At 43.1% G+C, this 27,284-nt stretch overlaps 1 pseudogene; it reads left to right on the top strand.

Annotated features, from left to right (window-relative positions):
- The first annotated feature begins 4,343 nt into the window (after positions 1–4,343).
- On the top strand, positions 4,344–26,834 carry LOC105465532 (26S proteasome non-ATPase regulatory subunit 8 pseudogene; annotated as a pseudogene).
- Positions 26,835–27,284: the final 450 nt, after the last annotated feature.

Genomic DNA, 27,284 nt, shown 5'->3' on the forward strand with positions numbered 1-27,284 from the left:
CTCTCAGATTTCTTTTGAAAAATCGAAACCTGACTATAAGCACAGAGCTCACAAAACACAGGGAATGCTGTTTCTTGCTACGTTTCAACTTGCAAGAAGTAGTAGTTTGTATTTTGGGCATTTTTTCTAAATTTTTTTTTTTTGCATTTTTTTCCCTGTCATGGAATTTCCTATCAATCTATCCTAGGATGGCTTCTAATGAGACTCCTCAGCAGAAAACTGCCTGGTAACATTAGTTCCCTCGGGTCATGTGATCCCCGTCAAATTTCCCAGTGAATGTTTTCTTGTCAATTTATATTTGAATACTCAAAGTGGGAAATCTGTATGAACTCTGAACTTCTTTGACATGCTCTTTGACAGCTCTCTCCAGCCACTTAGCCCTTTGAATTAATTCCTCCTTAGATTTGCCTTTGTGAATCATCCATGTCTTTTTTTTTTTTTTTTTTTTTTTTTTTTTTTTTTTTTTGAGACAGAGTCTCGCTCTGTCACCCAGACTGGAGTGCAGGGGCGTGATCTCAGCTCACTGCAACCTCTGCTGCCTCCTGGATTTAAGCGATTCTCCTGCCTCAGCCTCCCGGGTAACTGGGATTACAGGCACCTGCCACCACTCTGGGCTAATTTTTTTTGTATTGTTATTTTTAGTAGAGACAGGGCTTCACCACGTTGGCTAGGTTGGTCTCGAACTCCTGACCTCAAGTGATCTGACCTTTTCGGCCTCCCAAAGTGCTGGGATTACGGGCGTGAGCTACTGCACCTGGCCCGATCCAGCTCTTTCAGTAGATTTTAACCCTTACTTAATTTCATTCCAGCAGTCAGATCACCATGTACGTCTGGATGACTTTTTATTTCTTCCTCTCGTCTCTCCATTTTACAAATGTTGTCCACCAGTCCAGGTGAGACCAAGGCCTCTCTCACCCTGGTTGTAACAGTAATGCGGCCACTGTGGAATCACTTTCTTTCAAGCTCCCTGGGCAAGTGATGAGGTTCTTATTTATTTTATATTTTATTTATTTATTTTTTAGTGATGAGGTCTTGCTATGTTGCCCAGGCTGTTCTTGAACTCCTGGGCTCAAGGCATCCTCCTGCCTTGACCTCCCAAAGTGTCGGGATTACAGCTGTGGGACACCGCACCAGGCAGGAATTCATTTCCTCCTGACTAAACTTCCTCTTCTGAAATGTGATAGGAGGGGCAGCAAATGCAAAAATCATGACCCTCTCAACTTCCTCTTGGGCTTTAATCAGATCTGTTTACAAAGGAACAATTTTAGGAAACCAAGCCAAACCAAACAACACCCCGAGCCGAAGTTTTAGATACTTCCTTATTCACTCTTCTGGCAAAGTAAGTGACGGGGATGGCTGAGCTGACCTTCCCTAACATCAGGAAGATGTTATTTCTCCTGGTCCATGTTTCTGGTTAGTCCCATTTGGCCTGCTTTAATGTGCACATACTTCTTTCTGCTGTGCGTGTAGAACTCTCAGATTTCTGGAACAAATGTGATGACCTCTTAAGCCCTCATTAACTTGCTGAAGAATTTTAGGAAATGTGCACTAGGATTGGCACTGGGGTGCTTTAACCTTCAACCACAGGAATCCTGGTGTGCAGAGGCTGGACCTACGGACGATTTTTCTGGGAATACTGGCCTGACTCAAATGAAAACCATTTGGCCAAGCAAATTTATTGTTGTGAGCTGATAACACTGTGAATTAACATACAGAATCGAAGGGCTACTTTTTGAAAAGAAATCGGCAATTTAATAATCAGTCATTCTTTACCTATTTCATTTTGAGGTAACTATTTTAGACCAAATTAAAAGTGATCATTTTTCTTTGTAAAATACATTCTGTCCCTCAATATTGTTGCTTTTCAAAAGTGCGTCTGATCATTACTAAATCAAAGAGTAAGATAATGATAATAAAAATGTGAAGAAAAAGTAGGTATTTTTCTAACCTCATGAGTAACTTTTCCAACCAAAATGAAATGGAATTTTGTTATTTTGATAAATCTTTTTAAAACTCTAGTAGTTTTCTTCTGGGTGGGAAAGCAGAACTTATACTGAGTGCCTACAATATGCTAATTGCTTTACATATGCTGTATTATATAATTATCATACTGATTATGTAAGACGTGTATTATTATCACCATTTTACTCATATGGAAACAGTTTCAAATATAACTTGTCACATAATTATTGATTGAATCAAGTGCAAATCCTGCTCTGTTGGACTCTAAAACCTCTTCCTAGAAGCTTGTTAGAAATGGGGAATCTTAGGTGCCCTCCACCAGAACTACTGAGTCACAATCTGCACTGTAACAAGTTTCCCAGGTGACTGGGATACACATTAATGTACATTAATGTATATTAATGTGTATCGTTGGTTGGACCCTCATTACATAAAAATGTTTGAAGCAGAGTTTTTTTGATTGTTTTTTTTTTTTCCCCTATCTCCACCTTTTTTCCTGTATACCTTTTAAGATAACCTACGAGGAAGTATGTTTAGATGCTATCATTCATTGATTTCATTGATCCTTCACACACATAACTCAGCTAAGCTTCCTAATCACCCCACAGTGTCATTACTAGCATCCCTACCTTATAGGTAAGGAAATTGAGCCTTGGGGAGATGAGAGTGGTAATGTAGGAATTGGAAAAGATAAAAATAATCCTTCTCAGGGGAAATTTAAGTTCAAAATGGTATACAATATTGCTACTTTTGGTCTTCCTTTTAACGAATATTTAATAGTCAAGTATAACTAATAATGGTACTAGTAAGGAAAATTGTAGCTGTCTGAGTGCTCAGAGTTTGCTGAGCACGATATTAAGTGCTTTATGTGTTAGCTAATCAAATATGTAAAACTGTTACATAAGTGGTACTTATTCTTGCTAACTTAGCAAACAGAAAAATAAATATCATGAAATCGTTTGGTTTGTTTATCATGAACCAATCGCTACAAAAATAAATTGATACTTGTTGATTAACTATTTTTAGCAAGAGCATCTGCCCATCAGCCAGTGATTCTCAGTAAGGTGGGGGGTTAACCCTCCAAGGGACATTTGGAACCACACAGGGGCCCTTTCTGGCTGTCATAATGAATAGGGAGGTACAGCTGGCCTTTAGTATCTTGGAACCAGGGATGCTAAATTCTCTGCCAGTATGGGATCTGGGCACAACCAAATATTGTCCCCCCACCCCTCCCAAGTGCCAATGACACTCTCCTTGAGGAACGAAGAACTCTGCCAAAGTTTCTGCATGTATAAAACAAGTTTCAGCCTTTAAGAGAACGATACTAATTATTCCCACCCCCAAAGAGTTAGCACTTTCCATTACTAAATAATTCTTTTTTTTTTTTTTTTTTTTTTTTGGAGACAGAGTTTCGTTCTTGTTGCCCAGCCTGGAGTGCAACAGTACGGTGTCAGCTCACTGCAACCTCCGCCTCCTGGGTTCAAGCGACTCTCCTGCCACAGCCTCCCTAGTAGCTGGGATTACAGGCGCCCAGGACCATGCCTGGCTAATTTTTGTATTTTTAGTAGAGATGCAGTTTCACCATGTTGACCAGGCTGATCTGAGCTCACTGCAACCTCTGCCTCCTGGGTTCAAGAGATTCTCATGCCTCAGCCTCCAGAGTAAGCTGGGATAACAGGCACACGCCACCACACCTGGCTAATTTTTGTATATATATATTTTTCGAGATGGGATCTTGCTCTGTTGCCCAGGCTAGAGTACAGTGGTGCAATCTCAGCTCAATGTAACCTCTGCCTCCTTGGTTCAAGCAATTCTCCTGTTTCAGCCTCCTGAGTAGCTGGGATTACAGGTGCCTGCCACCACACCTGACTAATTTTTGTATTTTTAGTACAGACAGGGTTTCGCCATGTTGGCCAGGCTGGTCTCAAACTCCTGACCTCAGGTGATCCACCCTCCTTGGCCTCCCAAAGTGCTGGGATTACAGGTGTGAGCCACCGTGCCTGGCAGCATTACTAAATAATTCTAATAAACTCACTAATACACAATGTACTGAAAACCCAGGGGCTTTGAGGCAATCAGGAATCCTTTAATGGCCAAAGGGACTGCTAGGGTCAGGCCCTTCTACCCAGTTTCCACCACGGCTCACGGATGAGGGCTTCTGCTTCCTCTCCACTCTGGCCAGTGTTGGAGGAAGCAGGTACAGCCCCCCTCTCTCTTTCTTCTGGGAAGACGAGTGATTAGTTTGATTGTGAGCCCAGACTATTCACCAAGGCAGGTTTTACTCATCAGTGAGTTTACTGTGCCAAAGACTTCATCCTTCCTCCTTCACTTCCTACTTTTGCGGCAGCTTGGCCTGCATGCCTGCCCCAGCCACAGGCTAAATGGCCAAAGTCTTCTCGGAGCTGGGGCCTGGGCCAGTGGAAGGTGTGCGACTCCCTCGTGCTCTGTTGCCCTTTGCTCTGGCACTAGGAATGCACTGTGCATTGGGCTTTCCTTAGGCGGCAGAAGTTCCATCTACCCTAAGACGTGCAGGTGAAATGGCAGGTATTTATGGGGAAAGCCATGGAAAGCTCCGCTACCCTCAGTCCTAAACCTTTCTCCAGTCCAGCTTTTGGCAGAGTTTATGTCAAGGGCTTGCTCAGCTCTTCACAAAGAGCCACTGTCTTGCCTCCTGAGGTCTTCCTGCTGCACAAGCTCCACCCGTTGGGCTGCAGAAAGGCGCTGGGAGCGCTGAGGTGCAGGAGTCTTTGAATGGCTCACACTGTGCTGGGCACTTTTTTTTTTTTTTTTTTTTTTTTTTGAGACGGAGTCTCGCTCTGTCGCCCAGGCTGGAGTGCAGTGGCCGGATCTCAGCTCACTGCAAGCTCCGCCTCCCGGGTTCACGCCATTCTCCTGCCTCAGCCTCCCGAGTAGCTGGGACTACAGGCGCCCGCCACCTCGCCCGGCTAGTTTTTTGTATTTTTTAGTAGAGACGGGGTTTCACCGTGTTAGCCAGGATAGTCTCGATCTCCTGACCTCGTGATCCACCCGTCTCGGCCTCCCAAAGTGCTGGGATTACAGGCTTGAGCCACCGCGCTCGGCCCTGGGCACTTTCTTTACTTTATCTTCTTTATCCTTCAGAACGACTCTGGGGGATAGATGCGATCCCTGTTTCAAGGACGTGGAAGCAGAAAATTTGAGACCTTAGTAACTCCAGGCTACTTAGTGAGCAATAAAGCTGAAATGCAGTTTGTCTGGACTCTAAAAACTACAGTTTCAGCACTTTGAAGACAAATGTGTTTCTTCCATGTTTTATGATATGGATTTATCAACAAAGCCCTTCTCTTTGAGTTTCTGAGTGGACCCAAAGCTGTTTTTTGAGAGAAATAATTGGTTCTGGTGGCACCCCTGAGGAAGCAGGACAGGCTTGTCTCTGGTAAGAATATAAATCACGTTTCTCCATTTTCCCAACACTCGCAATCCTGCCGTCTGCATGTCTGGGGCCTAAGACGTGTGTTTTCCTCTACTCACAACACAGAAAACTGACATTTACTCACTCACCACTACGAGTTGGTTGCAACTCAGCTTTTGATAGAAGTTTGCTTGTGACATCTGGTGAGAGAGGGAGGGAGAAAGAGAGAGAAAGGAATAATTTTAATGTGAAAGAAGATTTGTGGGAGTTATATTTGTCTAGTGTTCTACGGTATCTGTTATCTGACTGTAATATATTAGGTGACCAGGAATAATTTTTTTTTTTTTTTTTTGAGACGGAGTCTTGTTCTGTTACCCAGGTTGGAGTGCAGTGGCGTGATCTTGGCTCACTGCAACCTCCGCCTCCTGAGTTCAAGTGATTCTCCTGCCTCAGCCTCCCTAGTAACTGGGATTATAGGCATGCGCCACCAAGCCTGGCTAATTTTTGTATTTTTAGTAGAGACGGGGTTTTGCCATGTTGGCCAGGCTTGTCTTGAACTCCTGACCTCAGGTGATCCACCTGCCTCGGTCTCCCAAAGTGCTGGGATTATAGGCGTGAGCCACCGTGTCCATTCTAGAAATAATTTTTGACTCTCGCTCTCTCTCTCTGTGGGCATGTGTGTGTGTGTATGTGTAATCCTATTTCCCTTAGAAATATCAATATAAAAGTAACCAAAAAAACACTGTTAGGCGAAATTGTTTGTAACATCTGTCATTTTACTAGTCACTAAAGCTGCTTTGATTGATCCCGCAGGAATGACAGGTATCTCCTTTTCTCACTCTTTGGGGTCCGCCTCATGAAACTGGATGTTTGGTGGAGGAGGTCGTTCTTTTCAGATACAGAGGACTGGTTCTTTGGTGAAGGTACACAAATGTCTGGGCTTTCATACTCATTAGAATAATTATCCACTACCTTATTCGAGGTATTTATATAAGCATCCCTGTGAGAAATTCCTGCTGAAGTCCAGTTCACTTCTGTGAAACAATTCATGTACCTCATTCCATTTGGAAGCGAGCCCTCTAACTTTATATATATATATATATATATATATATATTTTTTTTTTTTTTTTTTTTGAGACAGACTTTCACTGTGTCACCCAGGCTGGAGTGCAGAGGCGTGATCTGGGCTCACTGCAACCTCTGCCTCCTGGGTACAAGCGATTCTCTTGCCTCAGCCTCCTGAGTAGCTGGGAATACAAGCGCCCGCCACCATGCCCGGCTAATTTTTGTATTTTTAGTACAGACAGGGTTTCACCGTATTGGCCAGGCTGGTCTTGAACTCCTGACTTCAGGTGATCCACCTGCCTCGGCCTCCCAGAAATGCTGGGATTACAGGTGTGAGCCACTGCGCCTGGCCCTCTAACTAAATATCTTTGCTTTATGTTTTGGTTGTCAGAAAATTCAGGGCCAAATGAGTACTCAGTTGTACTGCTTGATTCCTTACAGATGCTAAGTACACATATGGTTCTTTAAAATAATCTATTATTATTATTTAGACAGGATCTTGCTCTGTCGCCTATGCTGGAGTGCAGTAGCATGATCATCACTCACCATGGCCTCCAACTCTTGGGCTCAAGTGATCCTCCCACCACAGCCTCCTGAGCAGCTGGCACTATAGGTATGAGTCCTCATTTTTGAGTCCCTGTCCCATGTTTAATTTCAATTGTCATTTTCAGGTTTAATATTTTGTAAGTTATCTAAGACACCCTTTCCTCTTTTTATTTTAGGCTTATTTTTTGGCAATAGGCATGGCATTTTCCCATGGGTTACTTGCTAATTTCAAAGGGCAAAAAACCCTTTAAAATGGAGACATCTGGCTTTTACTACCCCAATACAGCAATCAATTTAAAAATTACTAATAGTGGACCCATCAGGCAGTATATGACTCTTAATGTAAATATTAACCTGAATAAGATGAAGTCTTTAGGTCTTACTTCCAGTTCCTGGAAATACAGGGGATGGAGAAACAAGCCAATCAATATCACAAAGAAATAAAGTCAAATCTGGAATGTGGGAGATTGTATTAGTTGGTATAAAAGTAATTGAGGTTTTTGCCATTACTTAGTTTTGGACTTGCTTATGTGGCCATTCCAGCCCAGACGACCTTCTAGATGACTGCCACATAAGCAAGTCCAAAACTAAGTAATGGCAAAAACGGCAATGATTTTTGCATCACCTAATGCAATGCAACTAGCCAGGTTGCCTAAAACACTTAATTTCATGAAAATAATTGGGGAGATGGAGTCTGTTCTAGAATAAAAAAGATGAGATGATGTACAGAAACTAGATTAACTTTCATTACTGGTGAGAATGTAAAATAACGCAGCCACTCTGGAAAACAATTAATGTTTCCAGTATGTGATCCAGCAATTCCGTTCCTAGGTATCTACCCAAGAGAAAATATATGTGCACGTGAGGACTTGTATATGAATGCTCATAGTAACATTATTATTATTATTATTATTATCATTATTATTATTATTTGAGATGGAGTCTCACTCTGTCACCCAGGCTGGAGTACAGTGGTGAGATCTCAGCTCACTGCAACCTCCGCTTCCTGAGTTCAAGTGATTCTCCTGCCCCAGCCTCCCAAGTAGCTGGGATTTACAGGCATGTGCCGCCACACCCAGCTAACTTTTTTTTTGTTTGTATTTTTAATAGAGATGGGGTTTCACACGTTGACCAGGCTGGTCTTGAACTCCTGAGCTCAGGTGATCCACCTGCCTTGGCCTCTCAAAGTGCTGGGATTACAGGCGTGAACCACCACGCCCGGCCCAGAGTAGCATTATTTGTAATGACAAAAAACTGGAAACAATCCAAATGTCCATCAACTGGTAGATGAATAAAGAAAATGTGATCTGACCGGGAAGAGAGCCTCATGCCTGTAATCCCAGCACTTTGGGAGGCTGAGGCAGGCAGATCACCTGAGGTTGGGAGTTTGAGACCAGCCTGACCAACCTGGAGAAACCCCATCTCTACTATAAATACAAAATTAGCCGGGCTTGGTGGTGCATACTCCCAGCTACTCGGGAGTCTACTCGGGAGTCAAACAAACAAAAAGAAAATGTTATATGTTCATATAATGAAATATTACTCTGCCATAGAAAGGAACAAACTGCTGATGCATGTTACAATGTGGATGAACCTCAAAAACATTATGCTAAGTAAAAGAAGCCAGAATCCAGATGCAAAAGACAACATATTAAATGCTTCCATTTATAAGAATTGTCCGGAAAAGACAAATCTCTAAAGATGGTAAGTAGATTAGTTGTTGTCAGAAGCTGAGGGTAGAAATGGAGATTAACTACTAATGGGCATGAGGGATCTTTTTGGGTGAAGAAAACGTTCTACAACTGGATTGTGGTGATGGTTGCACAACTCTGTAGTTTTACTAAAAATATCATTGGATTGTACCCTTCAAATGAGTGAATTTCATGGTAAATTACACCTCAATAAAACCAATTTCAAAAAAACATGGCAGAAGTGATGTTGTGTGAGCCCAGACCTTAAGAGGCTTTGTGGTTTTACCTTCCCTCTATGAAACCTCCCCTGAGACTGAAACAGAGGGAAACTGAGGCACCCAGCCAACAGCAGTACCAACCACTCACTGCATGTGGGAATTTGTCCCTCTTGGACCTTCCAGCCCAAATGACCTTCTGGGTGACTGCAGCCACATGAGCAAGTCCAGCAGAGGAAATGCCCAGCCGAGCTACGAGTCAAGAAATGTAAGAAATTGTTTTATGTCACTAAAAATTTTGTATGTATGTGTATAAATAAATAAATCTATTTTATTTCATGCATATTTTATATACAAAATATATTTTATCTTTATACATGTTAAATGATATGGTAAAAGATCAACAACTTTATATTATTTATTTATTAATTTGAGGCAGAGTCTTGGTCTGTCACCCAGGCTGGAGTGCAGTGGTGTGATCTCGGCTCGCTGCAACCTCTGCCTCCTGGGTTCAAGCAATTCTCATGCACGATCTTGGCTCAGCTTCCCGAGTAGCTGGGATTACAGGCACGTGCCACCACGCCCAGCTAATTTTTGTATTTTTGGTAGAGACAGAGTTTCACTATGTTGGCCAGGCTGGTGTCGAACTCCTGACCTCTGGTGATCCACTCGTCTCTGCCTCCCAAAGTGCTGGGATTACAGGTGTGAGCCACCATGCCCCGCCAGGAAGCTTCACTTTATTCTCACTTGAAAGTCAAGGAAACTGGGGCATATTTGTGTACGCTTCCCTCTGTCAGTCACTGGCTAAAGTTTGCTCCCATGGGCATATTTTGGTGGCATTCCAGCTTGCAGTAGGGGACATGGGTGCTAGCAGCTGGAAGTCAGACTGGCTGCATTAAGAGGCCGGAGATATGGGTACCACATTGGGGGCGTCACTATTTTCCAGCATTTGCACCACTCGGATTCATTCATGCCCCACAATTGGTTCATGGCATTCTGTCACCAATTCCTCTGGGATGACCAATTGAAATTTCTAAAAGCTAGACTTGCAACAGGGTGGCAGGAAGCTCACGCTACAGCTTCCTCTACTGTGGTTGGTACCCAGATTGGAACCGATATTCACCATTTCCCTCGTTCCCCATTCTAAATTCCCCTCACGCTTGGCTAATCTTTCTGCTAGTCTCCATTGCTTGTCCAGTGGGAAACCCAGACCTTTTCCTGTGAGGGACCTGAGCCCTTAACTCCTGTGTTCTTGCCAGGCGTGGTTGCTGTGTAGGGAAACAAGGGAGGGCCTAGCGAATCCCTGAGTTCCCGACGTACTCTCCCCTGCCCCGATTAGGTAAAGTAATCTTATTTCCTCAGGATAACCAGGGGTAACTGCTGCCATTAGTATATAACTCCCACATGCTTTCTAATTCACTGGCATGAGAAGCCCCAAATGGCAGTTGAAGCTCTAGGTTCAGTGGAACCCCTTACTTACTCCTTTGGAAGAAGTGTTACCCTTTCAGGGAACCAGGACCTGGGGACCAGCAGAGTCTAAACTTGCAGGTACAGTTGGGTCCTGGGCTCAGGGTCTCCCAAGGCTGAATTCAAGGTGTCGACCAGGTCTGCAATCTCAGCTGGAGCTCAGGGTCTTCATCTAAAGCTCATGGGTTGTTGGCAGAGTTCAGTTCCTAAGGGTTGTCGGATGGTGGTCTCTGCTTTCTTGTTGCCGGCCAACTGGGCTCCCTTCTCATGTCCTGGAGGCTGCCTGTGGTTTTCCGCCCTGTGGTCCTCTCTCCAACATGGCAGTTGCTCCTGTGAGGCCAGTGGAAGAATCTCTCTCATCCTCTGAATCTCTCCTTCAGGATGGGCCCAGGGACTTTGAAGAGCTCACCTGATTAGGTCAGGCCCGCCCAGGATAATTTTCCTTTTGATTGATTCAAAGTCAGCTGCTAAGAGCTACCCAAGTCAGCCTACATGCACCAGCTCTTGGGCCTCCACCTTCTCTTCCTGCTGTCCCAGGACTGGGTGGCTGAGTTCCACATGGAGTTGGAGTGGCTGCCTGCCAAGGACATCCAGACCAATGTCTACATCAAGCACTCTGTGTCCCTGGAGCCATACCTGATGGAGGGCGGCTACAACAAGGTGTTCCTGGTCAAGGGTAACATCCCTGCCAAGAGCTACACCTTCATCCACATCCTGCTTGACGCTATCAGGGATGAGATGGCTGGGAGCATTGAGAAGGCCTACGAGAAAATCCTTTTCACCAAGGGCACCTGGATCCTCTTCCTCAACACACTCAAACAGATGCGGACTACACCAAGAAGTGGGTCCTGGGCCCCGACAACTACTACAGTTTTGCCAGCCAGCAGCAGAAGCTGGAAGACACCACCATTCTGAGTTGAGTATCCCAGCAGTCCACCAGGCGCTGGGTGGAGTAGGGCATACGTTATTTAAAACAGTTACAGTGCAGGGTTTCCTCTAATAAAGGTGGATTGCCATTCTGTCCTCCAGGCCCTTATCTCCCAATTGGGATGGTGGGGAGCCAGGTTCTTATATCTGAGATAGATAAGTTTTGGGGCCCTCAGGGGATGGCGATAACACCCTCCAACTGGGTCAGGCTCTGTCTGATGGCTGATGCTCAGGGTTTCAAACACAGATGCCCACCGTAGAGCCCCAGCAGCACTGTGGACTACAGGAGAGCATGGCCCCAGGTATGGGGACTATTCCAGCCGGCTATGGACACACAGGAATGCTGGGCCAGGGTACCAGATATTTTCAACAAAGCGGGTGAAGTGTCCCATTTAAAAAAATGTTGGCAACGAATTAAACAATTTTTCAAAAAAAAAAAAAATAATAAAAACACAGGCCAGATGTGGTGGGTCACACCCGTAACTCCAGCACTTTGTGGGGTGGAGGCGGGTGGATGACCTGAGGTCAGGAGTTCGAGACCAGCCTGGCCAACATGGCGAAACCTTGTCTCTACTAAAAGTACAAAAATTAGCTGGGCATGGTGGCAGGCACTGTAATCCCAGCTACTCAGGAGGCTGAGGCAGGAGAATCACTTGAACTCGGGAAGTGGAGGTTGTAGTGAGCTGAGATGGTGACATTGCATTCCAGCCTGAGTGACAAGAGCAAAACTCCATCTCAAAAAACCCCCAAACCCCCCCAAAACACACACGCACAACAAAGTCAGCTGCTAAGGGGCATTAATTACATGTGCAAAATCCCATTGGTCACAGGATGTCACATAATCATGAGAGTAACTGTCCCATCATAGGCTCAAGTCACAGTCATGCTCAAGGGGAGAGGATGACACGGAGCCTGTACACCAGGGAGCAGGAATCTTGGGGGACATCTTAGAATTCCACCTCCTACAGTAACATTTCTTCTCACCATGAACCCACCACAGGTTTTCTGTCTATTCCATAGATACATTTGTGGTTAGAATTTGAGGAATTTCATACAAAACTGTCTGGTTGGTTCCCCCTGGGTCCTTTGGAAAAGAGTAGCCTTGAAGAGAATGGAGGGCAAGAGTGAGATTATTGAGGAAGGAACCCCCAGAGAAGCCACAGAGGATCAGGATAGAGCCAAGGAGTGCTGAGCCATCCTCTTGGGTTGGGTGTGAGGCTGAAGCCAATAGTGTAGCTCGTGTCAGACTTTTGGCTGCTCTATTCATTACACAGAAGAATAACACTTCATTAGGTGCTGTCATTCAAAGTGGAATGTATCTTCGTTCTCTTCAGGGTTTTTGGCAGTTAGATTTCTGAGTTACTTCATAAAAATTTAAATTAGCTATTTTTAATGATGACTGGTAGAAGGAAGATAAATCATCATTCACAGAATTTTTAATGGGAAAAGTAATTTCAGTATTCTTTTGGGGGAAGCACTTTTGGGCAAAAGCTATTCCTACAGCCCTCATGTTATTACTTCAAACACGAACCTGGTTTAGAAGAAGAAAGATTTGCTGCTGAGTTTTGTGTTTGGAATTGGTGTACCTGAAGCATGGGGAGTGTCCAATATACGTGTGTGTGTTGTGTTTGAGATGGAGTTTCGCTCTTGTTGCCCAGACTGGAGTGCACTGGTGCGATCTCAGCTCACTGCAACCTCCGCCTCTCAGGTTCACGTGATTCTCCTACATCAGCCTCTGGAGTAGCTGGGATTACAGGCATGTGCCACCACACTGGGCTAATTTTGTATTTTTAGTAGAGATGGGGTGTCACCATCTTGGCCAGGCTGGTCTAGAACTTCTGACCTTAGGTGATCCACCCGCTTTAGCCTCCCAAAGTGCTGGGATTACAGGCATGAGCCACTGTGCCCGGCCCAATTTATTTGTAATACAGTAAATCATACATTATATTAACATTTTCGGTGATTCGTTTTCTCATTTATTAAATTAATGAATACATTTTTTCAAAGTGAGGCTTAACATTGTAAGTAATACAGTGGTAGTAGAATGGGGCAAGCCTATTCATCCTGGGTTAAGTGAGAACACCTTCATTTTCATAGTGTAGAGCATTATCCTTTTCTATGGAGATTGAGCTAAATGCCAGGCTTCCCGTCTTCGCCCAGAATACGTAGCAGGCTGGTTTGTAAAAGAGGAGATATTTTGAGTTTGGCTGAAAGTAGCAATTTATTAATAAATTAATTTTTATCTTTTTAAAAATAGAGAAAGGGTCTTGCTATGTTGCCCAGACTGGTCTCGAACTCCTGGTCTCAAGTGATCCTCCCACCTCGGCCTCCCAAAGTGCTGGAATTACAGGTGTGAGCCACCACATCCAGCCTGGAAGTAGCAATTTAGGGAAAAAAAAAAAAAAAAAACAAACTTAGGAAGCTTTTAGTGACTGAGAAAATGAGTTGGTTTCATGCTTCTGAGAATTTATAAATGAACTAACTGAAAATGGAAACAGTGGTTATAAAGATTGTCAATAAAAAAGAAAATGAACTAGTGTCATTGAGAACTTAGAAAGTTTTCTGCAGGCCGGGCGCGGTGGCTCAAGCCTGTAATCCCAGCACTTTGGGAGGCCGAGGCGGGTGGATCACGAGGTCAGGAGATCGAGACTATCCTGGCTAACATGGTGAAACCCCGTCTCTACTAAAAATACAAAAAAAACTAGCCGGGCATGGTGGCGGGCGCCTGTAGTCTCAGCTACTTGGGAGGCTGAGGCGGGAGAATGGCGTGAACCCGGGAGGTGGAGCTTGCAGTGAGCCGAGATCACGCCACTGCACTCCAGCCTGGGAGACACGGCGAGACTCCGTCTCAAAAAAAAAAAAAAAAAAAAAAAAAAAAGAAAGTTTTCTGCATCTTTGTAGCCAGGAGCAAAAAAAACCTTTTTTTTTTTTTTTTTTTTCCTGGGAAAAAGCTGGGAGTGGTGGCTCATGTCTGTAATCTCAGCACTTTGGGAGGCCAAGGCAGGTGGATCACAAGGTCAGGAGTTCGAGACCAGCCTGGCCAACACAGTGAAAACCCCTCTCTATTAAAAATACAAAAATTAGTTAGGTGTGGTGGCATGCACCTGTAGTCCCAGCTACTCAGGAGGCTGAGGCAGGAAAATCTCTTGAACCCAGGAGGCAGAGGTTATGGTGAGCCGAGACCACGCCATTGCACTCCAGCCTGGGTGACAGAGTGAGATTCTGTCTCAAAGAATAAAACAAAAAACAAAAAGCAAAAATCTTAGAACTCATTTTGATAATATATATGGTGTATGTGTAATAATACATATGTTTCGTCTTTTATTCTAATAACTGTCTATAAGTATAGAACTAACTGTAAATAACATACCTGACTTTTATGAAAAATAAAATTCATCAGTAAGTTTTAAAAGAAAGGAAAACATGCTTGACATTGGACCTTATGATATCATAATATCACCTAATGCACATATGTTGAAAATGCAGTGGTTTACTGACATTCCATCTTAAAAACAAATCATAGAGGATTCATTTCTGGAGGGATTAAACATAGTTTGATTAGGTTTCACCTCAACAGAGGAATCATATGTGGATACTTCCAGGATTCATGTCTTTGAAACGTTTGGAAAACTGAGGGTTAGTTTGTTCTAGTGTGTTGGGTGGGCGGCGCAGGGGATGGGGGCACAGCTCTGGCACATTGCTGCTCACTGCCAGCAGATTAGTTTGTTTGTTTTTGTTTTTTGAGACAACATCTCACTCTGTTGCCCAGACTGGAGTACAGTGGTGAGATCTTGGCTCACTGCCTCGGCCTCCCTGAGCTCAAGCAATCCTTCCACTTTAGACTCCCAAGTAGCTAGGATTACAGGCATGTACCACCACACCCAGCTAATTTTTGTATTTTTTGTAGAGACGGGGGTCTCACTTTGTTGTTCAGGCTGGTCTTGAACTCCGGGACTCAAGTGATCCACCTGCCTCGACCTCCCAGAGTGCTGGGATTACAGGGGTGAGCCACCTCGTCTGGCCTCTCATTTTAATAGAAGCAGGAAATCTGGGCTTTGTTTCGTATAAGATGTTTTGATTTTTTTTTTTTTTTTTTTTTTTTAGTAGAGATGGGGTTTCACTGTGTTAGCCAGGATGGTCTGGATTCTCCTGACCTCATGATCCACCCACCTCGGCCTCCCAAAGTGCTGGGATTACAGGCATGAGCCACCGCGCCTGGCCACATGTTTTTATTTTTAAATGTTGGCTCAATTTTTATTAAAAACGTTGCTTGCCGGGCCCCAGGGAAGCCTGTGCGTGGCCCACTGGTGGCTAGATGGAGAGAGATGTAGTGGAGGCCTTGATACTGATGTGAAATAGAAAGAGAGTGGATCTGGGTGGCTGTGCTCCTGACCTGCCTGGTCCCATGTAGGGAAGCCTCTTCATCTTCTGAATCCCGACTTCCATTATTCAGGAGGGTTCTGATGACATTGTCTTGAAAGCACCCTCCTCTGTAATGCTCACACTTTGAAGAATTATTTTTTTTCTGTTTTGTACGAGAGACATACTGTTTAACATGTGTATGTGTGTTATGTGGGCATGTGTTGAGAGACAGGGTCTCCCTCTGTTGCCCAGGCTGGATTGCAGATGCCTGATTAATTTTTAAAATTCTGTAGAGACTGAGTCTTGTGATGCTGCTTAGGCTGGTCTCAAACTCCTGGCCTCAAGTGATCCACCCACCTCAGCCTCCCAAAGTGCTGGCATTACAGGTGTGAGCCACTGCACCTGGCTCAATGTGTTTTTTGATGAATCTTTTATTTGATATGTGACTCTCATGAGTTATGTGACTTCCAGCATTTTTCTTATGCCCATTTTTTTTTTTTCACGTAGACATTCTCGGAGTGGTAGCATGCTCTGGATGACCTGTAGCTTCTTAGTCTTTTGTTTTGACAATTTTCTTTTTTCTTTTTTTTTTTTTTTGAGACGGAGTCTTGCTGTGTCGCCCAGGCTGGGGTGCAGTGGCGCCATCTCGGCTCACTGCAAGCTCCGCCTCCCGGGTTCACGCCATTCTCCTGCCTCAGCCTCCGAGTAGCTGGGACTACAGGCGCCTGCCACCACGCCCGGCTAGTTTTTTGTATTTTTAGTAGAGATGGGGTTTCACCATGTTAGCCAGGGATGGTCTCGATCTCCTGACCTCGTGATCCACCCGCCTCGGCCTCCCAAAGTGCTGGGATTACAGGCTTGAGCCACCACGCCCGGCCCGACAATTTTCTAATAAGCTACTAGTTGTAGCTTGTTACTCTTGTTTTGACAATTTTAAGGATTCATTTCTCGTGGTCCAAGAAATAAAGTCCATATATAATGTATAGAAAGAATTAGCATTGCAATTATTTTCTCTCCCCTCTTCCTTTTCCTTTTGTGTGGAATGATCTCTTAGGCTGTGACCAGGCAGCAGGAAATGAAGCTCAAGTTAGCAGAATGTAGTGAATTTTAGCTTTTCAGGCAGTCAGTGTGGTAAATTCAGTCCCGGTTTCGACTTCACTTGGAACTGTGTACAAATTCTAAAAATTCTAGTGTTAACTGTAGTAATTCTAGTTTTGCAGGTTAGGCTGCAGAATTTGATTTTATTAAGGTTGATTTATTAGGTTCCTGAAATTATTTTTGAACAAGCTGAGCTTGTGATACCATTTATAAGTGTAATACCATTTTAAAACAACACTCAGGCATAAGGAAAACAGTATGAAACAGGCAGCCTCATTGTAAGATTCCATTCAGTATTGCTAATCTTTTGTCAAAGTCTGCCTACTTTATATATTTGTGGTGAAAAGGTATCCTTAGCAACCAAGATCATTGGTTTGCTATATAAAAGGAGATCCTGGACTATTCTATTTTTATTTTTATATAATTTTTTCTTTTTCTTTTTTTTTTTTAAATCAGACAAAGTTTAAAGCGTGACCCAGACTGATCTAACATCTAGTTGCTTGACCCTGAGTTTGCTTTTCCTTCCCAATGATAATAAGGACGCAGATGGCAAGACACGACAGCAAAAGTGCATGGGCTGCAGCGTTTGAATAAAAAGGTGGAATGTGCTTTAGGCCATGTGCACAGTGTCTCCCCTTCCCAGCTCTCTCTTCGTGTCTTTCAAGAGTCTCTTTTTTGCAAGGCTGCCCAACAAAAGGAAATCTGACATTTCCTTATGAGTCTGGGGAAAATTAAGGGAAAATAAAAATGCTTCTACATCATTTCAAAAAATCAGAATGAAGGTAGTGATATTGAGCCTCACCTGAAAGCAAAATGTGTATTTTTTTTTTTTTTTTACCAAGTATCATTACTGAAAAAAGAATGATAATGAGAAAGAAAATAATGAGAAAAGAATAATTAGTCCCTAAAATGACAATATTTGGGCATACTTGAGAAGTAATGACATAGCTGCTGATTTCTAACTTTTATTCTGATATTAATGATTTTTTCGATCAAAGGGAGTTCCCTGCCTTTATGGTGGTTCTTTTTTCATAAACTGGGTTCGGGCAATTTCCAGAATAAGGCTACTATTTTCTAAATTCCTTTGTGATACTAAATCCCTTCCTCTTTTCTTCTAAAGGAAATGGTGCAGCAAATGTCTCACTTTGAAGCTACCAAGGAAGCATCTATTAATTTTGTGAATAAGAAAAATAGAAGAGGATGATCAATGATAATGAAGAAAAACCTTCCTTTTTTGGCTCTTAGGCTTTGCATAGCCATTTCCTGAGTCAGCTTTAGTTCTCATTCTCTTTAGCACCTGTACTGTTATAGAAATTGTTTCTAGAATTGGTCACACGTATATTAGAAACCTCTGCACTGAGAATTTATTTAAGTTTTTTTTGCTATTTTTTTTTTTTTTTGACATGGAGTCTCGCTCTGTTGCCCAGGCTGTAGTGCAGTGTCACGATCTGCACTCACTGCAACCTCTTCTTCCTTGGTTGAAGTGATTTTCCTGCCTCAGCTTCCCGAGTAGCTGGGATTATAGGCATGCACCTCCATACCTGGATAATTTTTGTGTTTTTAGTAGAGATGGGGTTTCACCATGTTGGCCAGGCTGGTCTCGAACTCCTGACTTCAGGTGTTCTTGAGATTGCCTGCCTTGGTCTCCCAGAGTGCTGGGATTACAGGCATGAGCCACGGTGCCCGGCCTCACCCTTTGTTTTTGACTGACTGACTATCAAGTGACATTGGCAATTCAGGCAATGCTTTGTATTTCTGACCTGTAGGATAAGGACAAGCAGCCTAGGGAAGCTCATTCTCCACAAGGCTACCGAGAGTTCCCAGGGACACTCTGTTCCTTCATGAAGTGCAGAAATGAAGAATAGCCTGAGATGTGCAAGGAGTTTTTGAGAACTTCTCTTGTAGAATGAAGATCCATTTTTACAATCTCCTGGTTTATAAAAGCCCAAGGTCACTTTCAACACGAGGCATCATCCAGTAACTGCTGGCAAGTGTCTGGAAGAGTCATCTACACACAGAAAGTGGGAGAGTGTCAGACTGCAGCAGGGTTATTTGCACTCATGGTTTTTGTTTTTTTTAAACCCAGACACGACTTGTTGAATTTCTTTCTCATGAATGAATTCTTTTTTTTTTTTTTTTGAGACGGAGTCTCGCTCTGTCGCCCAGGCTGGAGTGCTGTGGCCAGATCTCAGTTCACTGCAAGCTCCGCCTCCCGGGTTTACGCCATTCTCCTGCCTCAGCCTCCCGAGTAGCTGGGACTACAGGCGCCCGCCACCTCGCCCGGCTAGTTTTTTGTAGTTTTTAGTAGAGACGGGGTTTCACCAGGTTAGCCAAGATGGTCTCGATCTCCTGACCTCGTGATCCGCCCGTCTCAGCCTCCCAAAGTGCTGGGATTACAGGCTTGAGCCACCGCGCCCGGCCATGAATGAATTCTTAAGGCACTGACTCAAGCAGTTCTATTTTTTTTTCCTGCCTGAAATTACCAAATTCACTCTTACATTAATCAAATAAAAGGTTGTTAGTAATTACTTTCTGGTCTTCCTCTGTGGAAAATCACCCTGCAGATAACTTGCAGACTTCTCTTATGCGGAATAGAATGCATGAACTACTTGGGAGATAGACTGTGAAGAGCAAAGTTTGGCCATTAACTTGGGATCCACCAACCAACGAAGACTCCTTCAGGCTTCACTCTTCAGCCATTGGTCCTCAGGGGTGAGGAGATTCTTTTTAAAAATGTCATTTTGGGCCGGGCGCGGTGGCTCAAGCCTGTAATCCCAGCACTTTGGGAGGCCGAGACGGGTGGATCACGAGGTCAGGAGATCGAGACCATCCTGGCTAACACGGTGAAACCCCATCTCTACTAAAAAATACAAAAAACTAGCCGGGCGAGGTGGCGGGCGCCTGTAGTCCCAGCTACTCAGGAGGCTGAGGCAGGAGAATGGCGTAAACCCGGGAGGTGGAGCTTGCAGTGAGCTGAGATCCGGCCACTGCACCCCAGCTTGGGCGACAGAGCAAGACTCCGTCTCAAAAAAAAAAAAAAAAAAAAAAAAAAAAAAAGTCATTTTGGGCAGGGCGCAGTGGATCATGTCTGTAATCCCGCCACTTTGGGAGGCCGAGGAGGGTGGATCACTTGAGGCCAGGAGTTCGGGATCAGCCTCGGCAACATAACAAGACCCCCGTCCCCACTAAAAATACACAAAGTAGCTGGTCGTCGTGGCATGCACCTGTAATCCTAGCTATTTGGGAGGCTGAGGCAGGAGAATTGCTTGAATCCAGGAGGCAGAGGTTGCCATGAGCTGAGATTGTGCCACTGCACTCCAGCCTGGGTGACAGAGCCAGACTCCATCTCAAAAAAAAAAAAAAAAAAAAAAAAGGAAATGTCATTTTAGCTTACATCTAAAGTACATGAGTCCAAGCAAACACAGCACAAGAACAGGAACTTTTATGAAGTCCAAGTTCACATGTCACTAACAGCCAAGCAAACCTGGGGAAAAATATCTCGTATTCTCTTTTTTCTACCTATATTCAGAGATAATCAAGTGCCTCTTTGGTGCAGGATGTCAACTTTAGTATATACATACTGGTCAAACAAATGCTGTATTTTCCCATTTCATTTTTGTGTTCTCTTTTCTGTCTCATGAAGGTTTCTGTAAAATGCTGCACTTCAGATTGCTGCTGTAAATTCCAATTTTGCCATCTTTTATACATAGGAAGCAGCTGGAAATAAAACAGTGCAGTTTAAATAATTTTTAAAATAATTAAAAATATATTTATTTAAAATGAAAGATATGAAGATTGAGGTTTCTGCTCAACAAAATAAATTGTTTCTGGTCCCACTTGGCTTTATCATAGATGATTCTTCTTTGTTAGATGGATTGTAATCTGTGGATCAGAGGCGTCCTTGTAATAAGGTGGAAGTATTTTCAGGACCACATCTTGGTCCGGATAATCTAAAAAGATCGGCAAACCACAAGAGCCAAGGACTGAGGTTTTGGCCGCGTGAGTCCTTCAAGAGACCACTAGGTGGCGGTGCTGCACCGTTAGTGCCAGAACGCCGCTCGCTCTGGTGCTTCCAGGCCGGGAAATGTTACTACAGAGAGAACTCTGATGACTGACGTTTGTCCCCTGGAGCCGTTAAGTTGGCCCAGCAGAGGTGGTCTCTCTGTGTTATAGATCTTGTAACCGAATTTTCTATTTAGCTTTTGTTGAGGCTGTAATTTATGAAGTCATCAAACTATTGTTTGTCTTTCTAAAAGCTGTGATGGTGTTTTTGAAAAATTGGCAAGGTAAAGCCAAAATTCAGATTTTGTGAAGATTATTAGTAAAATTTCATTTCATTTCATTTCATTTATTTATTTTTTCTGAGACAGAGTCTTGCTCTGTCATCCAGACTGGGATGCAGTGGCGTGATCTCGGCTTGCTGCAGCCTCTGCCTCTTGGGTTCAAGTGATTCTCTGCTTCAGCCTCCCAGGTAACTGGAACTACAGGTGTGCACCACCACGCCCTGCTAATTTTTGTATTTTTAGTAGAGAAGAGGTTTCACCACTTTGGCCAGGCTGGTCTCGAACTCCTGACCTCAGGTGATCCATCGTGCCAGGCCTACAATTTTTTTTTTTTTTTTTTTTTTTTTTTTTTGAGACAGATTCTTTCCCTGTCACCCAGGCTGGAGTGCAATGGTGCGATCTCGGCTCACTGCAACCTCCCCCTAGTGGGTTCAAGCGATTCTCTTGCCTCAGTCTCCAGAGCAGCTGGGATTACGGATGTGCACCACCCTGCCCAGCTAATTTTTGTATTTTTAGTAGAGACAGGGTTTCACCATGTTGGCCAGGCTGGTCTCGAACCCCTGACAACATGTGATCCACCTGCCTTGGCTTCCCAAAGTGCTGGGATTACAGGCATGAGCTACCATGCCTGGCCAACATACATTTTAAAAAAATTATCTGGGTGTGGTGGTGCTCATCTGAGGTTCTAAGTACTTGAGAGGCTGAGGTGGGAGAATCCTTTGAGCCCAGGAGGTCGAGGCTGCAGTGAGCTGAGATCGGGCCACTGCACTCCAGCCTGGGTGACAAAGTGAGACCCTTGTCTCAAACAAACAAAAATCCCATTCATTTGTTTTTCGTTGAATGATTAAGACTTTGCTAAAACTGAAGATACTTGATGGCTGAATGGAAAAGTGAAATACTGGTGGCCCAAGTGGCATTCAGGTGGCCTGAGCTCCCCCATGGAATCTGAATAAGGAGTTAGCAGGTTGCTGGGTGAGGCACCTGCCTGCTGGGCCTCTTCTAGCTGCAATATGAGAGATTTGGACTGGAGAACTCCAAGGTCCCTTCTAATTCTAGCAGCCTTCGATTATTTTATTTTAAGCAGTTGCAAAATAATAAAGTATAGGAGATCTTGAGAGACATTTAATTTGATTTCAATTTCCTCATTTCATAATATGGTATTTATATACATAAAAAATAAAAAATATATATACATATAAAGTTCTTCTCTAATACCAGAAGTGATTTTCATTCCTGGCATTCCAAGAATGAAAACTTTGAAGTTTTAGTTAAATAAATAATAGGTTAGGAGTTAAAGAGTCTGGGCCGGGCATGGCGGCACACGCCTGTAATCTCAGCTCTTTGAGAGGCTGAGGTGGACGGATCACTTGATTTTGAGACCAGCCTGGCCAACATGGTGAAACCCCATCTCTACTAAAAATACAAAAATTAGCCAGGCATGGTGGTGGGCGCCTGTAATACAAGCTATTTGGAAGGCTGAGCTTGGAGAATAACTTGAACTCGGGAGGCAGAGGTTACAGTGAGCCAAGATCATGCCACTGCACTCCAGCCTGAGCAACAGAGCGAGACTGAGTCTCAAAACAACAACAACAACAACAACAACAACAAAAAACCCAAAACAAAGTCTATTATGATAGCATCTTAGAGCTGTAAATGTTTTAGAAACATTAGCCTTTGGCCGGGCGCGGTGGCTCAAGCCTGTAATCTCAGCACTTTGGGAGGCCGAGACGGGTGGATCACGAGGTCAGGAGATGGAGACCATCCTGGCTAACACGGTGAAACCCCGTCTCTACTAAAAAATACAAAAAACTAGCCGGGGCGTGGTGGTGGGCGCCTGTAGTCCCAGCTACTCGGGAGGCTGAGGCCGGAGAATGGCGTGAACCCAGGAGGCGGAGCTTGCAGTGAGCTGAGATCCGGCCACTGCACTCTAGCCTGGGCTACAGAGCGAGACTCCGTCTCAAAAAAAAAAAAAAAAAAAAAAATTTTTAAAAACCTCAAAATATTGGTAGACTTTTCATTCTCTGTGAAACTTTTTCCCCCTGTTACTCATGGAGAATATCCTTTCCTTAGGAGAACTGTGATCCTAATTGGAAACTCATAGTTACCCCCAACTGACATTTAAAAAGCAACAGTTTGCATTTGTAGTATAGACCATTTCAGGTTCATGGTAACTTTTGCTTATTTAAGAAATAAGTATATGGAAATTTGTCATTCGTTCTGTGAAAAAAGCAAGGGAGAAAATATTCACAGAATCAATGATTCATAGTTATTTTTGTTAGGGTGAAAAACCATCTCTTGAGAAGGACAATAGTTCAGTGAACAAATGCCACAGTGCATGGGATGACACAGGCTATACTCTTACCTGAATGGAGGAGGAAGTATGTTTTTTTGTTCAAGGACAGTTTTGATGCAATTGAAATATTACAAAGTCCTACTCATTGTTCATGAGTAATTTGATTTTAATGACGATCCTTTGTGTGAGATGCATATATTCTGACAATGAACTCCTCTTTCTACTCCCTAGATAGAATGTTTGTAGTCTCTTATTCTTCCTTTTTTTTTTTTTGACAGAGTGTCGCTGTGTTGCCCAAGCTGGAGTACAGTGGCACCATCTGGGCTCACTGCAGCCTCTGCCTCCTGGGTTCAAGAGATTCTCCTGCCTCAGCCTCCCAAGTAGCTGAGATTACAGGAGCATGCCACCACACTTGGCTAATTTGTTTTTGTATTTTTTTGTTTTTGTTTTTGTTTTTTTTTTTGAGACAGAGTCTCGCTCTGTCGCCCGGGCTGGAGTGCAGTGGCCGGATCTCAGCTCACTGCAAGCTCCGCCTCCCGGGTTCACGCCATTCTCCTGCCTCAGCCTCCCGAGTAGCTCGGACTACAGGCGCCCACCACCGCGCCCGGCTAATTTTTTGTATTTTTTAGTAGAGACGGGGTTTCACCGTGTTAACCAGGATGGTCTCGATCTCCTGACCTCGTGATCTGCCCGTCTCGGCCTCCCAAAGTGCTGGGATTACAGGCTTGAGCCACCACGCCCGGCCTGTTTTTGTATTTTTAGTAGAGATGGGGTTTCACCATTTTGGCCAGGCTGGTCTCGAACTCCTGGCCTCAAGTAATCTGCCTGCCTCAGCCTCCCAAAGTGCTGGGATTACAAGCGTGAGCCACCGTCCCCAGCCAAAGTCTCCTGTTGTTCCTTATTGAAATTTTCTGTATCACTTCCACAACTTGGGCTTCTTCTAAGTGCCAAATTCACATCTAGCAATCAGAATGACCCCTTCCTCAGGGACGATTTTCAGGGTGTTTGTATTGAATTGGAGAATGTTAAAGGTGAACATAGCAATAAAGATAATCTAATCCCTTATTTTACAGGTGGAAAACTACATCTTGAGGAGTTTAGTTACACATCTGATAGGTTGCAGTGCTCCAGTTAGAACTCAGGAAAGATGAGAAGGTACAAGAAGATGTCTGTTGATGAAGAATTGACTGATAGCTGTGGAACACACCTTGTTTAATTTTAGTCCTCACAATAATCTTATGTTGTTGACAAATCCCTATTTTTATTCTCCCATAGCTTTATTGAGAAATAATTGACAACATTGTAGAAGTTTAAGGTGTGCAACCCATGATTTGATAAACATATATATTATGAAATGACAACCATAATCAAGTTAGTTAACACATCTATCATCTCACCTATTTACCATTTTTTTTGGTTTTGTTTTGTGGTGAGAACATTTAAGATCTATCTCTCAGCAAATTTCAGCTATACAAATTCCATGCATTAAGTACATTTATAATGTTGTACAACCATTATCACTATCCATTTCCAGAAGTTTTTCATCATCCCAAACAGAAGCTCTATGCCCATTACATAATAACTCCTCATGCTCCTTCCCAACAGCCCCTGGTAATTTCTATTCTACTTTCAGTCTCTATGAATCTGCCTGTTCTTAATACTTAATATAAATAGAATAATAAAATATTTGTCTTTCTATATCTGGCTTGTTTCACTTAGCATAATAGTTTCAAGGTTTCAAGTGTTGATAGCATGTATCAAAATTTCATTTCTTTATTATAATTCATAGAGACAGGGTCTCACTATATTTCCCAGGCTGGTCTTGAACTCCTGGGCTCAAGCTATCTTTCCACCTTGGCGTCCCAAAGTGCTGGGATTCCTGGTGTGAGCCACTGCACCCAGCCTCATTCTTTTTGATTGCTGGATAAGATTCTGTTGCATGTATATATCACATTTTGTTTATCCATTCATCTGTCAGTGAGCATTTGAATTGTTTCCGCCTTTTGGCTACTGTGAATAATGCTGCCATGAATATTGATGTACAAGTATCCGGAATGTAGTTTTATCATACCCTCAATGTGTATTTCCTCCCATTATCCTTCTCTTTACATTTCTTTTTCTAGCAATTCCGTCATGTTAGTATTTTCTGGTTAATCTGATAATAGTCTGCTGAATTTCCTCTCTCTAACGTCAAATGCTTTTAAAATTTTGTTTTGCATAATATCAGAATTGACATTGGTTCACTATTGAGACTTCCCATTCAAGTATTATGTCTTGTTTCGCTATTATTCAGGTTTAAATAATTGTGCCCTCAGTGGAGTTTTGAGCACGTTAATATTGTTCCTCTGCATTCTTTAAGACTATTTTTAGGTATGTTTTTTGATAGTTATTTACTTATTTATTTATTTTGAGACAGAGTCTCTCTCTGTTGCCCAGGCTGGAGTGCAGTGGCGCACGATCTTGGCTCACTACAACCTCCACCACCTGGGTTCAAGCGATTCTCCTGCCTCAGCCTTCTGAGTAGCTGGGATTACAGGTGTGTGCTACTACGCCAGGCTAATTTTTGTATTTTTAGTAGAGTTGGGGTTTCACCATATTGGCCAGGCTGGTCTTGAACTCCTGACCTCAAGTGATCGACCTGCCTCGGCCTCCCAAAATGCTAGGATTACAGGTGTGAGCCATTGCGCCTAGCCTTTGATGGCTATTTTTAGTGGAATATTTACCATTTTGTTTTCTACTGCTTATTGTTGGTATACTAGAAAGCCATTAATTCTTGCATAGTAATGTTGTTACTGATACCATTCTTTATAATATTTATATGTTAAATTCTAAACTGTTAGTTAATGTTTTAAATTGGTAGTGTACTTAGGATCCTTCTCTGCATGGATTGCTTTTGTACTTACTAAATATATATATTTAACAGAAAGAACATTTGCTTTAAAAGATTAAATTGTTGCTGCACATTATCCATATGTAGGGAGTAGCAGCATTTATTTTAGAGGCAGATGGTTTGTTTTTTCTTTAGGTAAAATCTTAGTAGATCTTTTGGTATGGAAGTCTTAGACTGGTGAAGATTGAAAAAAGGAAAATGAAGCCATTCTGTCTAATAAAGTAATACCATGAACATTCTCAACTTCCTTTGCTACACAAAGAGGGATGGGATGGGAAACTCCAAGGTTGAGAGAAGAAAAACCATGGGGAGAAATGGCCCCAGAAGGGAGCCGAGTCCCATGCAAATATGGCTGCTAAGAAATTCCCTTTAAGGGAATGTCTGAGTGACAATGATATCTGGTATTAAATTGTAAGTTCATTCCTGTTCTGTGCTCTGTTGTGATCTGTTCTAAAATAAAATACGTTAATAGAAAATTTGAGGTATAGTAAGGCCAACAGATCAGGAAATGATTGCCACTGAAAGATAATTACTCACAGTTTCCAAGAGGAACTCTACAAATTCCGTGCATTAAGTACATTTACAATGTTGTACAACAATTATTATTACTATCTTTATGAACTTGCCTATTCTTGATACTTAATATAAGTAAAATAATAAAGTATTTGTCTTTCTATGTCTGGCTTATTTCACTTAGCATAACAGTTTCAAGGTTTCAAGGGTTGACAGCATGTATCAAAATTTCATTTCATTTTTTTTTTCTTTGAGATGAAGTCTCACTCTTGTCTCCCAGGCTGGAGTGCAATGGCATGATCTCGGCTCACTGCTCACTGCAATCTCCGCCTCCTGGGTTCAGGCGATTCTCCTGCCTCAGCCTCCTGAGTAGCTGGAATTACAGGCACCTGCCACCATGCCCGGCTAATTTTTGTATTTTTAGTAGAGACGGGTTTCACCATGTTGGCCAGGAGGTCTCGAACTCCTGATCTCAGTTGATCCACACATCTAGGCCTCCCAAAGTGCTGGGATTATAGGTGTGAACCACTGAACCTGGCCAAAATTTCATTTCTTTACTATTGTTATTATTATTATTATTA

This window comes from Macaca nemestrina, chromosome 19 (genome assembly GCF_043159975.1).
Source record: "Macaca nemestrina isolate mMacNem1 chromosome 19, mMacNem.hap1, whole genome shotgun sequence".
NCBI lineage: Eukaryota > Metazoa > Chordata > Mammalia > Primates > Cercopithecidae > Macaca > Macaca nemestrina.